General features: G+C 45.6%; 1 protein-coding gene across 32 annotated transcripts in view; it reads left to right on the top strand.

The window, feature by feature from the left end:
• Nucleotides 1–2,876, top strand: part of LOC121826479 (sperm motility kinase X-like) — an 88,202-nt gene extending 85,326 nt beyond the window's left edge. For 15 of the 32 annotated variants that reach the window (XM_076567105.1, XM_076567072.1, XM_076567086.1 and 12 more), the window contains 2 exons: nucleotides 332–413; nucleotides 592–2,025. The gene's annotated coding sequence lies outside the window, so the exon portion shown is untranslated. Of the gene's footprint in view, nucleotides 1–331; nucleotides 486–591; nucleotides 2,031–2,726 lie in introns of those variants that run through there. The other 17 variants (XM_076567078.1, XM_076567077.1, XM_076567098.1 and 14 more) reach the window with 8 other exon arrangements.
• Nucleotides 2,877–14,893: the final 12,017 nt, after the last annotated feature.

Raw genomic sequence — 14,893 nt, 5'->3', positions numbered from 1 at the left:
TGGGGGAATGGCTAAAGTGCCACAGAGGAAGGAAGGAGTGTGTGAAAACTGGATGTGGCCATGTCCTTATGTCATCTGAGGCCTGTAGCTGAAGAGAGGCAAGTGTGGGAGCTTGCTGGCCTGTGGTCAGTGAGATACCCTGTCTCGAAAAAGAAGGTGAAAGATGATGGTGGTGGTGGCGGCGCCTGCATCCTGGGCAAGAGCTGAGTCATACCTGTAGCTCAGGCTAGCCTGGGACTCACTATGTAGCTGAGAAAGACCTCCTGATGGATTTACAGATCTATACCCTTGACCCTGAACTTTTTCTCTCTTTTTCTTTTAACCTTTCTAGATAATCTAGTTTTCCTATTGAGTGTCTTTTGAAGTACCACAAACACGAGCTGTGTCCGTATACCACTCTTCTTCTGAAGCTGGTGAGCTGTGATCTGGGCAGGAGGGAGGGAAAGGAGGCTGTCCCAGTCCCATGCCCTCTCAAGGACACTCAGGTCAGTGTGCAGCAGTCCCTGGACTGTCACCTGTGTAGCCAGGCTGCTTTGAAGGACTGTTCTGACTAGCGGCCCTCAAGTTGGACTCATCTAACTCTCTATGCAGCTCTGTGGGACAGGATGGAAGGCACCAGCCTCAACCAGCCCATGTCCGGACCTGTACCTGATGACACTATGAGATGGAGCTGCACCCCCCTACTTGAAGGTTTAGTCCACTCACCCCTTGGGAGATCTCATACCCCTCACATTTAGCCAGTTCTAGGGAGTTTGTGCGTTTTTCTTAAGACTAGATGCTAGAGCCAGGGTGAGGGTGTATGCTTATAATCCCAGAACTCTGGGGGCTTAGTCAGGAGACGAGCCATAAATTCAAGGCCAGCCTGGGCTATATAAGGAGCAGTAGTCTAGCTTTGGTGGCACTGTGAGATCTCTCTCTCTCTCTAAAACATAGAAAGTGAACAACAGGACTAGTGTTCCGTGTGCCTTGCATGCACACTGGTTCTTGGCCCTGGGTACTTGCCCAGTAGAAAATAAAACCAGGTGGAGCATGCTGGGAATCCCAGTATTGGAGGGTGGAGACCAGAGGATCAGGCGGTCAAGGTCATCTTCCAACGTGGAGAGATGGAGGTCAGTCTAGGAGGAATGGCACTAATTTAAAAGCAAACAACCCCTACCCCAAATCTTAATGCCCAAATCTGAGAAAACAGTGACATGGCAGCCCATAACAACCACATATTCCGTATGAATCAGCCCTTTCTGATGGAGAGAAGAAAGTCGGGTGTCTAGATGTGCAGTATTTTTTTTTCCCTGTGACTCACATCTGGAACTGGCCTGAGCATTGAGTTCATCCCCTGTGTGTGGCTCCAGGGAGCTGTTCAACAAGTACTTCCTGCTGGCCCTGTGGGAGGCACTGGGGAGCTGTGTGAGTAGTGCTCCCTGTTGATCCTGTGGGGGGCAGTCTGGAGGAAGGTTTGGAGAGCATGGAGACCCCAACCTGTGCCAATAGGATAGGCAGGAAGGCTGCTGGCCCTGCAACCTGTCAGAAACTCTGGTGTTGTGCTGCCCCCCTGTGGCACTTCTGTACCAGTTCCCTGTTAGTGTACCTGTTTGGCTGAGGTCCCTGCTTCACCTGGTGCCAACCACTGGGGTGGTTGGGTGGGTTTGTGGGTGGGGTGGGGGAGGCTTGCTCGGCTATACCCATCTAACATGATTTTGTCCTTCCTTCCTTTCATTCCTTTTCCCCATTATCATAATAAAGGAACAAAATACCCTTCATAGATCTGCTGACCAGGAGATGGCCTTGAAGAAATTGCATAGACACACACTGCTGTTCCAGGCTGTGTTGTTCATAAGGCTAGACGAGTGGGCAGTGAGTCAAGAGTGTGAAATCAACATTCTGGGCGAGATTCAGAAGCACAAGAGGACTGGGACAGTGAATGTCTGTTTTTACATTACCTGCTTCTTTTGTGAGACAGGAGATCGTTCCCCAGGGTGCAAGAAAAAGAGTGAGCAGGCTTGCTGAAGCTTGTCACTTGGAGATGGAGACAGGTGCATCTCCTTTTTTTTTTTTTTTTGCTGTTGTGATTTGTGTTTTGGGTTTATTTGTTTGTTTTTTCAGGACAGGGTTTCTCTGTTTGGCCCTGGCTCTGTGGACCAGGCTGGCCTTGAACTCACAGAGATCTGCCTTCCTCTGCCTCCCGAGTGCTGGAATCAAAGCTGTGCTCCACCACCACCATTTGATGCAGGTGCATTAATCTTGCTGGCCTTGAGAAAGCCTGTGTCCAAAACACAATGTGTACAGCATCTGTGAATTGATATTTGAAGGGAATACATGTGCTACATATATACAAGTTTGAGCATACATGTGTATGTATTCAAGGACACACACATACAAGCACACAAGTGTAAACATATAATGTGTGAGTGATCTGCACACACACTGAAGTAAAAATAATGATAAAGAAGCACAAAGTTACTTGAAGAACCAGGTAACTTTTTGGAAGACCTGACCTTCTGTGCAGGAGCATCCTAGTCGGCAAGACCTAGGAGAATGAGACAGGGTGATGCTGCTGAGAACACTGGGGGGGGGGGGGTCCACTCTAGATGCTCTATGGTTGACAGAGCCCAGGAAGCCAAGCTTTGGGGACTCTTATTATTGCTGAGTAGAATCCAGTTGGTGGGCTGACAAGGTGATCCCAGCTTTGTTAGCACTGTGGCTCACCTGGATGTCTCACCTCTCTGCAGCACGAGAGGAGGCACCTCACAGAAGCTGAGGAGGATGGCCCTGCACTCGGGAGCAAAGGTCACCTTGATCAATTCTACTGGCATTAACCCCCCTGCGAATCATTGCATTATGTTTTCTATGTTCCAAATAAAATGGCATTGTTAAATGAGCTTTTTGTTGTTTTGAGACAGGGTCTTTATGTAGTTCTGCCTGGCCTGGTACTGTGTAGCCTGTGCTGGCCTTAAATTTGCGGCAGTGCGCATTGGTTTCCCGAGTGTTTCTGTGTATGTGTCTCTGTCTGTCTCAACAAGTGTATCACATCCCCACCTTATCCTTGAATTTGTGATGTAGCAAGAGGTGCCCTTGAATCCTGAGCCTCCTGACTCCAGCACTCCCTCACTCACACTAGTTTTATGTATCACTTGGGATCAAACCAGGGTGTGTGCACACTAGATATGCACTCCTCACACTAATCCACATCTTCAGCATATAATGCTCCCTTTTCTTCAACTTTTGACAGTTCTCTATTTGGACTACTATCTTTTGAAAATAATATGTCTGATTAAAAATGTAAGCATAGGAGAGTATAGCAGAACGATAATTCCAGGGTAGGTGGCGCCATTCATGTCTCCTTTGTAGGCAGCTCAGTGTTGGGCAGCTGTGTGATGCTGTGCATGTCACTGTTAAAGCTCAGTGGGCCTTCCTTGTCTGTCAAGTGATAGTACCTCATCCATCATGGTGTGAGAAATCTGTAGTGGAAATTCATTCCACCAATTAGCTTTGCGGTGTAAGTCTTAGGGCATGGCGTCTGATCTCTTAAAAGAAAGGAGAGTGTGTCCTACCCTGTCTCCCCCCCCCCATTCCCACCTCTTACAAGGCAAGGGGAGTCAGCAGATCCTGACATTCAGTTGAAGCAGGTCCAAGCCCCCTCCCCCTGAACCAGGGCTGTGTGAGGTGTTCCACCATAGGCACTGGGCTCCAAAGAGCCCATACATGCACCAGGGAAGGATCCTGATCCCACTGCCAAGGGGCCCCTTAAGTAGGTCAAGCTGCACACTGTCTCGACCATGCAGAGCCGACACTTCTTGGGGTGGATTCAGATGGCTGGATCCATTTGCTCCCGGGCAAATGGACGACAGCTGCTCACTTGGTTCTGTGTTTGTGACTGTATCTCCCCTCTTATTACCTTAATAAATCCTTGTTACCCTCTTAAACAGACTCAACACTGATTTTTCATAATAAAACTCTGCACTTTTTCCTGTCTTTACTGCTCTGTGTTTCACGGATGATTAATGTTGGGTGCACAGGAACACCAGACTGGTCCTTTTCCAGTGCTTGTGTAGGGCACAGCATTAGAGGCTACTTGACTTGGACTCCATTTTCATCATTTTAATGCAGAAAATGTGCCTTTTGGTATTGTAGTGGTGACTCGGTGGTTAAGAGTGCTTCTTTTTCACCATAACTCCAGCTCCAGGGGGTAGAAGGCCTCTTTTGCTCTTTGCAGGCACTCCTGTGTGCACACGAGCACACACAAATACAATTCCTTTTTAAAAGGTGGGTGTGGGGAGTGGGCTGAGAAGATGTCAAGCCTGAAGACCTGAAACTGATCCTCAGGACCCGAATGGTGGGAGGTGAGAACAGACTCCTGCCAGATGTAGTCCCACCTCGGCACACCCTTCTCCCTCATGAGAAATAGTCAGGAAAAGTAGCCAGGCAGGAGGATTTCTGTGATAACATCCTGGTCTACATGATGAGTTCCAGGCAAGCCAGAACTAGAGAGTGAACTCTGTCTCAAAAGAAAAAGAATAAAGTGTCTCTGTGATGAGACTCTGTCAGAAACTAGATTCCACAACTCACTGGAATTGAAGACAGAACTTCACACACTCTGCATGTTCACACCATGCTCAGTCTCATTTCATCCCTGTGGCAGTGTCGTCAAATAGACTGTTTCCTAGCTGGGTAAAGAAGCTCATGCCTATAATCCCTGCACTCTGGAGGCTGAAGAGTTCCTGCCCAGCCTGGTCTTCATAGTGAGCCCCAGGTTGGCCTTGGCTATGATGGAGATTCTGTCTCAAAATGACTGCTCTTCATCCCATCTCGACAGGGCGTTTGGGGGTGTGATCACAGAAAGCTGGAAAAAATATGATTCATGTGTAGTATATTCACATATATGTGTATTAAACAATTTTACTTCACTAGATATCTGTGTATATATCTATGTGTAGGTTTATGTATGTGAGCATTCATCTCCACAGAGGCCAGATGTGTAGGAGCCTCTTGAAGCTGGAGTTACAGGCAATTGTGAACTGCCTGATGCGGGTGCTGGGAACGGAACTCTGGTCCTCTGCAAAAGCAGGGCTTTTCTCTGTGTACAGAGAAACTCTGTCTGGAAAACCCCATTTTTAAACATTCAAAATGGGCGCTGGCCTTGACTTGAAGCAATCCTAAGTGCTAGGAGTGTATTTGCAAGCCACCAGACCTCCCTATCATCCTGCACCTGTTGTTTGGTTGGTGACCTCAGATCCGGGGCCAGCATGTGTATTCAAGCACCGAAAGGGACTGTGATGTGAATACAAAGAGGCCAGTGTGTTGTTTTGCAACAGAGTCTTTTATGTAGCTCTGCTTTGGCTGGCCTTAAATTTGAGGCAGTCTGCCTCAGCTTCCTTAGTGGCTAGGATTATAGGTGTATCTTATCACTCCCTGCTTCTTATGGGCCTGTTTTTATTTTGTGGTTTGGGTACAGGGTCTCATGTATTTTAGGTTGATATTGAACTTGCTATGTAGCAGAGGGTGACCTTGAACTCCTGATCTTCCTGTATTACACTTCTCTAACTCTTGGATTACAGACATTTGACTCCTGAGTGCTGGGTTTAATGGTATGTGCCTCTAGGTCCAGAATCACTCACAGAAGTAGGCAGAGACCTGAAGAATGATATTAAAGCTTAAACTGCCTATCTTTGGTTATTCTTTAACAGTAACATGACTAATTTAACCTTTTTTTGTGGATAAATTTGTCCCAATCATGGAGAATATGTCTAAGAGGTAAATCAGTAGAAATAAAGTATTGACTTAGGAGTCAGCTCCTGATGGACAATAAGGACAAGGGTCTGTGGTAACAAGTTGACCACATGACCAAGAGAACATGGTCTAATTAATGGCCATGCAAATAAGCAAACAAGAATGAACAGGAGTGTGGGGAGATGAAGAGATAGCTCAGAGGTTAGGATCACTGGTTGTTCTTCCAGAGGTCCTGAGTTCAATTCCCAGCAATCACATGGTGGCTCACAACCATCTGTAGTGCCATCTGGTGACTTCTTCTGGCCTGAAGGGACACATGCAGACAGAACACTGTATGTTGTAATAACTAAATAAGTCTTAAAAAAAAAAAAAAGAATGAACAGGGATGACCATGACAGCAAGTGACTCATCTTTTTACTGACTGGGCAAATGGTGCATGATCATCCCATGACAGGGCCAAGGGGATGTACAAACAGCATTTGGCACTCATCAATCGGCTCAGCTCACATTTATGTCCAGAAAATAACGAATCTCAGTAAGAAATAACCAACTTCATTGTCCAGTTTCAGTCGTGGAGCCCAGAAGAAGCTTAGCACAATGTGGCCGGGCATTATCCCTTGTCTAGGCATGTCTCACTTTTCCTTAACAAGCTTTCCCTTTGCTCACTCCTTTGCATTCCTTATCCCTCATCAATGAGAGAACAAATGGTAGAGCCACTGGCTTGGGTAGTTGTGGTGACCATTGATCCATCATCAATCACTCCCTGGATTAATATAAGAAAGCCAAGAAAGGTGGCCTCGTTTCTCCACCACAGCTGTGGCAAAATATCCTGATGCAAAGCAAGGGAAGAAAGAGTTTACTCGGTTTACAATCCAGGTCACTGTCATCTAGGGAAAGTAATTTAATCACTTACATCACTGCCACAGTCAGGAACAGGGAGACAATATAGGCACTTTTTTTGTTACACTTTTTTTAAAATTTACTTTCTGTTTTTTAATTTAATTTTTTTTCATTTTTCTTTATTAAATTTTCTAATCACTCTATATACTACCCTCAGATCCCATCTCCTTCCTCCTCCCACCCTCCAGCCCCTTCTCCCAAGCCACCCCACATCTCCCAAATCAAGGTCTCCTATGGGGAGTCAGTAGAGCCCGGCACACTGAGCCTAGGCAGGTCCAAGCCCCAATATAGCCATTTTTGCTTGTTGTTCAGCTAGCTTGCTCTATTCGAATATAGCAGTCCAGGGCCTGGCACGTGAGACAGTTGAGTCTCTCCTCAGCAGTGAAGACAGTCTCCCACAGATGTGCCCACAGGACGTGCTGATCTAGACCATCAACCATCAACAAGCCCTGTCCTGAGGGTGCCTTTTGAGATAGTTCTGTGATCCAAATACACATTGTCTTTTAAAAGACGATGCACGCAGCAAGTTACATTTAAAAAAAGACAGAGGGCTGGAGAGAAGGATTACTGACTAAGAGCACTGGTTGCTCTTCTAGAAGACCCAACTTCAATTCCTAGCAACCACATGATAGTTCACTCCACTTCCAGGAGATCCAGCAACATTTTATGGCCAAGGTCACCAGGCATCCATACAGTTGTGTCCTTAGATGCATCCATACACACATTTTGAAAATGGCAAGTTCAGAAAAAAGATACATTTAGCACAGCTTGCAGAGGGTAAGCTTAGGATGCTTAAGGTACTGGATTTAATCCCCATGGTCAAATAAAACCAGTGTGGCAGCACAGGTTTGTGATATGAACATGAAAGAGGCAATATGAGAGGATCAGGAGTTCAGGACAGCCTCTGCTACATACCAAGTTCAATACCAACCTAAAACACATGTGACCCTATATAAAAGCCAGGAAACAAAAACAGGCCCATAAAAAGCAGGCAGTGATGATCCCAGCCACTCAGGAAGCCGAGGCACACGGCCTCAAATTTAAGGCCAGCATGGGCTACACAGTACCAGGCCAGGAAGAGCTACATAAAGAGCCTGTCTCAAAACAACAAAAAGCTCATTTAACAATGCCATTTTATTTCGAACATAGAAAACATATTGCAATGATTTGCAAGGGGGTTAATGCCAGTAGAATTGATCAAGGTGGCCTTTGCTCCCGAGTGCAGCTTCTGAGAGGCACCTCGTCTCATGCTGCAGAGACATCTAGGTGACCCACAGTGCTAACAAAGCTGGGATCACCTTGTCAGCCCACCAAGTGGAATCTACTCAGCAATAATAAGAGTCTCCAAATCTTGGCTTCCTGGGCTCTGTCAACCATAGAGCATCCAGAGGACACCACCCCAGTGTTCTCAGCAGTATCACCCTGTCTCATTCTTCTAGGTCTTGATGACCAGGATGCTCCTGCACAGAAGGTCAGGTTTTCCAAAAAGCTACCTGGTTCTTCAAGTAACTGTGTGCTTCTTTATCATTATTTTTACTTAAGTGTGTGTGCAGATCACTCACACATTGTATGTTTACACTTGTGTGCTTGTATGTGTGTGTCCTTGAATACATACACGTGTATGCTCAAACTTGTATGTATGTAGCACATGTATTCCCTCAAATGTCAGTTCACAGATGCTGTACACATTGTGTTTTGGACACAGGCTTTCTCAAGGTCAGCAAGATTAATGCACCTGCATCAAATGGTGGTGGTGGAGCACAGCTTTGATTCCAGCACTCGGGAGGCAGAGGAAGGCAGATCTCTGTGAGTTCAAGGCCAGCCTGGTCCACAGAGCCAGGGCCAAACAGAGAAACCCTGTCCTGAAAAAACAAACAAATAAACCCAAAACACAAATCACAACAGCAAAAAAAAAAAAAAAAAAAATGCACCTGTCTCCATCTCCAAGTGCTGGGGTGACAAGCTTCAGCAAGCCTGCTCACTCTTTTTCTTGCACCCTGGGGAACAAATTCCTATCTCACAAGGAAAGCAGGTAATGTAAAAATAGACAGTCACTGTCCCAGTCCTCTTGTGCTTCTGAATCTCGCCCAGAGTGTCGATTTCACACTCTTGACTCGCTGCCCACTCGTCTAGCCTTATAAACAACAGAGGCAGGAACAGCAGTGTGTGTCTATGCAATTTCTTCAAGGCCATCTCCTGGGCATCAGAGTTATGAAGGGTATTTTGTTCCTTTATTATGATAATGGGGAAAAGGAATGAAAGAAGGAAGGACAAAATCATGTTAGATGGGTGTAGTGGTGCAAGCTTACCCCTCTTCCCAGATGATTCAAGCCTATGTCAAGTTCAAAACAAAACAAAAACCTGCATGGATGCCTTCTGCCTTGACCAGGTGCTTGTTCTGGATACTCAGTGTATTCAAGGCCATACTTTTCAACTTATTAACCATACATACTCCCAACATTAAAAAAAAAGCCATAAACATCTACCCACAGGAATTCCAAACTGTTAAACCCCTCATTCTAATTCTTGTCTGTCTACCTTTACCTCTGTCTACTCGCTATGGAATCTGCACTTTAATTCTGTCCTTCACCCAATTCTCATGGCATCTAGAAAACTTCTCCTTCTGTCATCGTGGTCCTCCACTAATCATGAGATGAGTTTGGTAAAGTCATGGCTGCAGTATTCTCTTATGTAAAATAGGATTAAAATCTATATTCATGCAATATGAACAGATATTAGCATTAAAAGGAATGTTGGAGTTAGAAGAGTGATATTGGGAACACTGGAGATGAAAAATAAAAGGGTTTGCAGCTGGGGATGTGTGGTGATATTTTGTTTGCGCTCTAACAAATCAGAGTGCAGAGCTAGACACTAGTTAACCATAGAAGCCAGGCAGTGGTGGCATACACCTTTAATCCCAGCACTAGGGAGGAGGAAACAGGAAGTGATATGGCTGGACAAAGAGAAGAATATAAGGTGGACTGAGACAGGAACTCAGGCCCCTTTCAGGCTGAGGAGTTGACAAGGTAAGAAGTGGCTGTGGCTTGCTCTTTTGTCCTCTGATCTTTCAGCATTTACCCCAAAATCTGACTCCAGGTTTTTACTATTAAGACCAATTAGAATTCACACTACAAGTACGAGATTGTCAAGTTGACCAGAGAAGAGAAAGAATGGGGTTCCAGGGACACAGCCAGTGTCAGCTGGCCAACTAGTTCTCCCAAAGCCTCCTTTCCTGGGGGACATATTTGAGGGACCTCTGCCTTTTTAAATATTCTTATTTCTGGTGTATCTAATTTCAATAGACTAGATGATAAGTAATAATAGCTTCTAACAGAACACTTCCTCCTCTTCCTGAAAAGAGACCACCCAGACTTCACTGTGGATTAGGAGCAGAAGATGAAGGAACCAAGAAAAGATTGCAGCTTGGTAGCTGTGACAGGAGTTAGCTCCTTGATGAACTGCAAGCTGGTCATGTAAACTTGAGAACAAAGAGAGGTTAGTCTAATTACTCTGCTGTGGGATGTCTTTCTGTACGCTGTGAATATGTGTTACTCCCATTGGCTAATAAATAAAGCTGCATTGGCCTATGGCAGGGCAGGATGGAGCAGGCAGGAAAATCCAAGAGAGAGAGAGAGGAAGAAGAAAGGCAGAGGCAGAAAGAGAGTCACCAGCCAGACACAGAGGAAGCAAGAGGACAAGGCAGAACTGGGAAAAGGTACCAAGCCACATGGCTAAATATAGATAAGAATTAGGGGTTAATTTAAGTGTGAGCATTAGTCAATAATAAGCCTGAGCTAATGGCTGAGCAGTTATAAATAACATTAAGCCTCTGAGTGATTATTTTATAAGCAGCTTCGGGTCCATGGGGGCCAGGTGGGACCCAAGAAAACTTCTGACTGCGTTACTCCATCAAAGGGCTAAGACCAGCAGCACCTGCCAGGTCAGAGAGTAAAACACCCCGCAGGGCAGATGGTCAGCAGAAAGCCAAGATGAACAAAATAAGTCAGAGAAGGGCAGGGGGGCTTCAAAGTGTGACCACCTCCCTTATTGGTTGAGCATCATGTGATCATCCCCCTGGTTGGGTCAGGAAAACATGCACAGAGTCTTGGGCCCTCCATTGGTTAGACTTATGATAAGCCCAGAGAATTAACCAAGATCACCTGCATCTTTGTTTAATTTCTCTCATAAGTCCTGTAAAAAGCCCTTGGATAGCAGCTCTGTGGGTTTTCCCCTCTTGGAACCCCTCTGAGATCAGGGATTTCACTTTTCCCTTAATGCTCCTTATAAGGCTTTGCACTCACTTTGCTTAACTCCATGTTATGTTTTTAATCTTCATCAGAAATGATGAGCTCAGGCGTCACTGTCTCAGGTTCACCTTAGGTGACTGAATGAAAATGCAGACATGACTGCTCTCCGGTACGGCTGAGGAGAGGTTTTTATTGTAGACACAAGGGAGAACAACCAGAAGCATCTGGAGGAGTCCAGACTGAATATGGCCGGCAAACTGAACTGGGAGGGTAGGGGAGAGACGGAGAGAGGAAGAGAAGAGAAAGGGAAGAAGAAAAAGGACAAAGAGAGAAGCCAAGGACCAAGAGGAGAACCAAGAGTGTGCACCCGAAATGGCTGTTATATAGGGACCAGAAAGTGTGTGTGTGAGGGGCAAAGCTCAGGGGCTGGAAGGTTTAAATCGGAGGGGGGTGGTGAGAAGTGCTGAGAGGAGCCAGGACTCTGTGATAGGTACTTGTGATGCTAAGACTGGTGGCCAGCTTCCACTCTGATATGTTAAATAGGTGTCTCAGTTGGCCATTTGTCCCTGGTTTCTTTGAGACCTAACAGTGACCAGTGAGTGTCTAGCATCCTAAGTCTTGCACATCTGAGTTGAGAAAAGTGTCCTCATTCTCAAAAACCTGCATCAATAGCTTAGGTATTAAGAATTAGAATTAGTGAGTTGTGAATTAAAATCACTGAGTTATGAAAGACATAACTCAGTGGCACAGTGCATTTAGCACACCAAGGTACTGTGTTCAATATCCAGGAGGAAGAAAAAAAAAATCACTCCCATGAAACAACTTGGCAGAGATGATCTTAAATTCTCCGAGTATCTATCCAAAGGCATGTTTCCGGTCTTCATCCCCTGGAGCTGAAGTTACAGCCAGTTGTGAGCCATGCAATGTGGGTGTTGGAAACCAACTTGGGTCCTCTGCAAGAGCAGAATATGTTCTTAACCACTGAGCCATCGCTCCAGTCTCAGCCCCAGTTCTTGACATTGTTTTGTTACTGTTCATTCTCTCTTCATTCTGTGAGACTCCTCTCCAGAGCCACCCTCTCCTCTGGGTGTCTTTTCCTATGATCTAGTTTTCCCTCTTGGCTCAGCCTCCTGTGTAGACCCAGAAGCTCCGGTGTGACATTTTTACTGTCTCCACTCTTAGGTCAGCTCTGTCCTTTACCGCAGTGGAGCTGAGAACACAGAGGCTGGTGTCCAGCAGTCTAGATTTTGGCAAGTCTGCAAGGTCCTTGTCTTGTTTGTCAGTTGCTGTCGCAAAATCTACTGTCAAGAGCAACTTAAGGGAGAACGGGATTGTTCCAGCTCACAGGTCCAGGTTAAAGTCCATCACAGCAGAGAATTTGGGATGTGGAGAGGGGAGTCAAGGCAATGGGAACTGACAACGACTGGTCACGTGACACCTGCAATTAGAAGGAGAGAGCAATGAATTAGCATGTGCTTGCTTGGGCTCCACTTGCCCTCTCCATTGTGTCGGGGATAAGTGGTCCCACCCACAATTAATTGGTCTTCCCACACCAGTCAACCTAATCAAGACAATCCCTCACAGATATTCCCAGAGGCTAACCCTAATCTAGACAACCTTTCACAGGTATTCCCAAGGCTTACCTCTCAGGTGTCCAGTTGATAATACTAGCCATCATGGTTCTAGTCCTGTGAGTGGGTAATTGTTAATCTCTATAGAGCTTCCTCTCCCATTTTATGAAGTTGATAATGGTGTCCACCTCATAGGGGTAAACTGATCAGTAGAAGTAAAGTATGTTGATCTTAATATTATTGTTCACCTGCTTGGCTCTAACAGTATCAAAGGGCTTTTAAGTGACTCAATAATTTGGAATAACTGAACTTAACTAAAAGCCTACAAGCCCCACCCCATAGCTTCTTCATCTTTCTCTCAACTCCATTCTTGACCCTGGAGAGGGAATTACAGGCAGTTGTGAGATGTCCAACCTGGACACTGGAAACTGAACTTGGGTCCTCTGAAAGAGCAGTACATGCTCTTAACTGAGCCATCTGTCTAGCCTCTGTTGACAATTTATTTTAGACAAGGTCAAATGTAGCCCTGATGGCCTCAGACTCGATGTCCAGCCAAGGGTGATTTTAACAACCAACTCTATGGTCTCTACCTCCAGTGCTGGGGTTACGAGAATGTTGATATGGCAATATTGGGGTATCTTAGAGAATGATGGAGCCTTTCTCTGGATTTCAGAAACTCAACAGCTACCCAAACAACCCTGAGTCAGTACTTTCAGGTTCTTGTTTCAAGAATTCAAATAATGAAATTCACAGACCACAGAGCATGGGTTTTATATAGAAGTTTGTTATAGTTTTATAGGTAGTCACTTAAATGTGGAAGATATAGGAAGAGAGGAGACAGAAAACACACCCAGAGCTGCAGTATAGTAGGAGGGTCTCAGGGAATAGGGTACAATCAGTTCACTGCTTTAAGGGCTTTATAAAGGACCTCATGGCAAAAACTGGATGTGCTAGCTAGTTTTGTGTTGAAGTTGACACAAGCTAAAGTCACCTGAGAGGAGGAAACCTCAACTGAGAAATGCCTCCCTAAGATTGGGCCGTAGACACGCCTGTAGGTCATTTTCTTAGTGATTGGTGGGGGAGGGCCCAGCCCCTTGTGGACATCTTGTCAACTTTTCCAGTTATCTGACCTTCAAGAGGCTGTCCCTGTTTCATGCTGGAGATTCAAAGTGCTTTATGATATTGTCAAATATTTCTCTGTTCTAATCACTGTTCAGTGTCCTAAAACCTGCAGAGATGTGTCTTTTGGTCTGCTTATCAACTGACTGAGGGCCCCATTAGCTTCAGGATGGGGCTGCTCAAGGTAAATCAGAGTTAGGACTTTCAGCCAGTCCCAGGGGAGCAGGCAAAGGTCTAAGGTCAAGTTGATATTTAGCAAATCATGACTGAGTAAATCACACCAATGTAACAAAGCCTCCATAAAAACCCAACAGGACAGGTTATTGCGGGAGCAGTCAGATGCTGACCACACGAAAATTCCTGGATAAGTGCTATGTTTGCAGCGACAGAGGGGATTAACCACGCTCCTCCACAGCTTCTCCCATCCCTGGCTCAAGGCAACTAGAGTCATATACTTACAATCCACCTTGTAACTTCACTAAGCAGATAAACTCCTACTTCGTGGGAGCACTAAGGTAGGGCAGTACAATCAGATCGGCTGACAATCAGGCACAAAATAACTCTAGCTGTAACTTGATATCATATCTTGAACCATCACTAAACAACTGAATTCCTTCCTTTATAAGTTGGATACAGGACATTTCATCTGAAATCCATCTTAATGATATTAAGCTTGAAAAGAATCTTTAGTATTTAAGAACAGTAAGTGGCTGGGTGCTGGGAGGCCCCAAAACTTGTGCTGAAATATCCAGTGCTATGGAATTGGAGAGATGGCTCAGCAGTTAAATACACTTGCTGTCCTTGCAGAGGACGTAGTCCCAATTCCCAGAATCCACATGATGGTTCACAATCATCTGTAACTCCAGTTCCAGGGAATCTACCACCCTCTTCTGGCCTTCAGAGGCACCAGGCATACACATGATATACATACATTCATGTAGGTAAAACACTCATATGTAAACTGACAACATTATCACTCCATGGTACAGTTAAGGGGAAGGTGTTTAGTGTGTGTGTGTGTGTGTGTGTGTGTGTGTGTGTGTGTGTGTGTGTGAGAGAGAGAGAGAGAGAGAGAGAGAGAGAGAGAGAGAGAGAGAGAGAGAGAGAGAGAGAGAACAGCCAGAGGCATCGGGAAGAGTCCAGGGCAGAAGGAGAAAGGAGTAGATTGAACATGGCCAGCAGATGGGACCTGTCCAGAAGCAGGAGAAGAGAGAGAAAAGAAAAACCATAGCGGGAGAGTGTAAGAAAGCAGAGAGAGGAGGAAGAGGGAGACAGAGGGGGACAAAATACCAGGGTTATACAGAGAATGAGTAGCCGAGGGTGTTGTGCCTG

Source organism: Peromyscus maniculatus, chromosome 3 (assembly GCF_049852395.1).
Source record: "Peromyscus maniculatus bairdii isolate BWxNUB_F1_BW_parent chromosome 3, HU_Pman_BW_mat_3.1, whole genome shotgun sequence".
Taxonomy (NCBI): Eukaryota; Metazoa; Chordata; class Mammalia; order Rodentia; family Cricetidae; genus Peromyscus; species Peromyscus maniculatus.
This window is presented reverse-complemented; position numbering and strand designations above follow the sequence as displayed.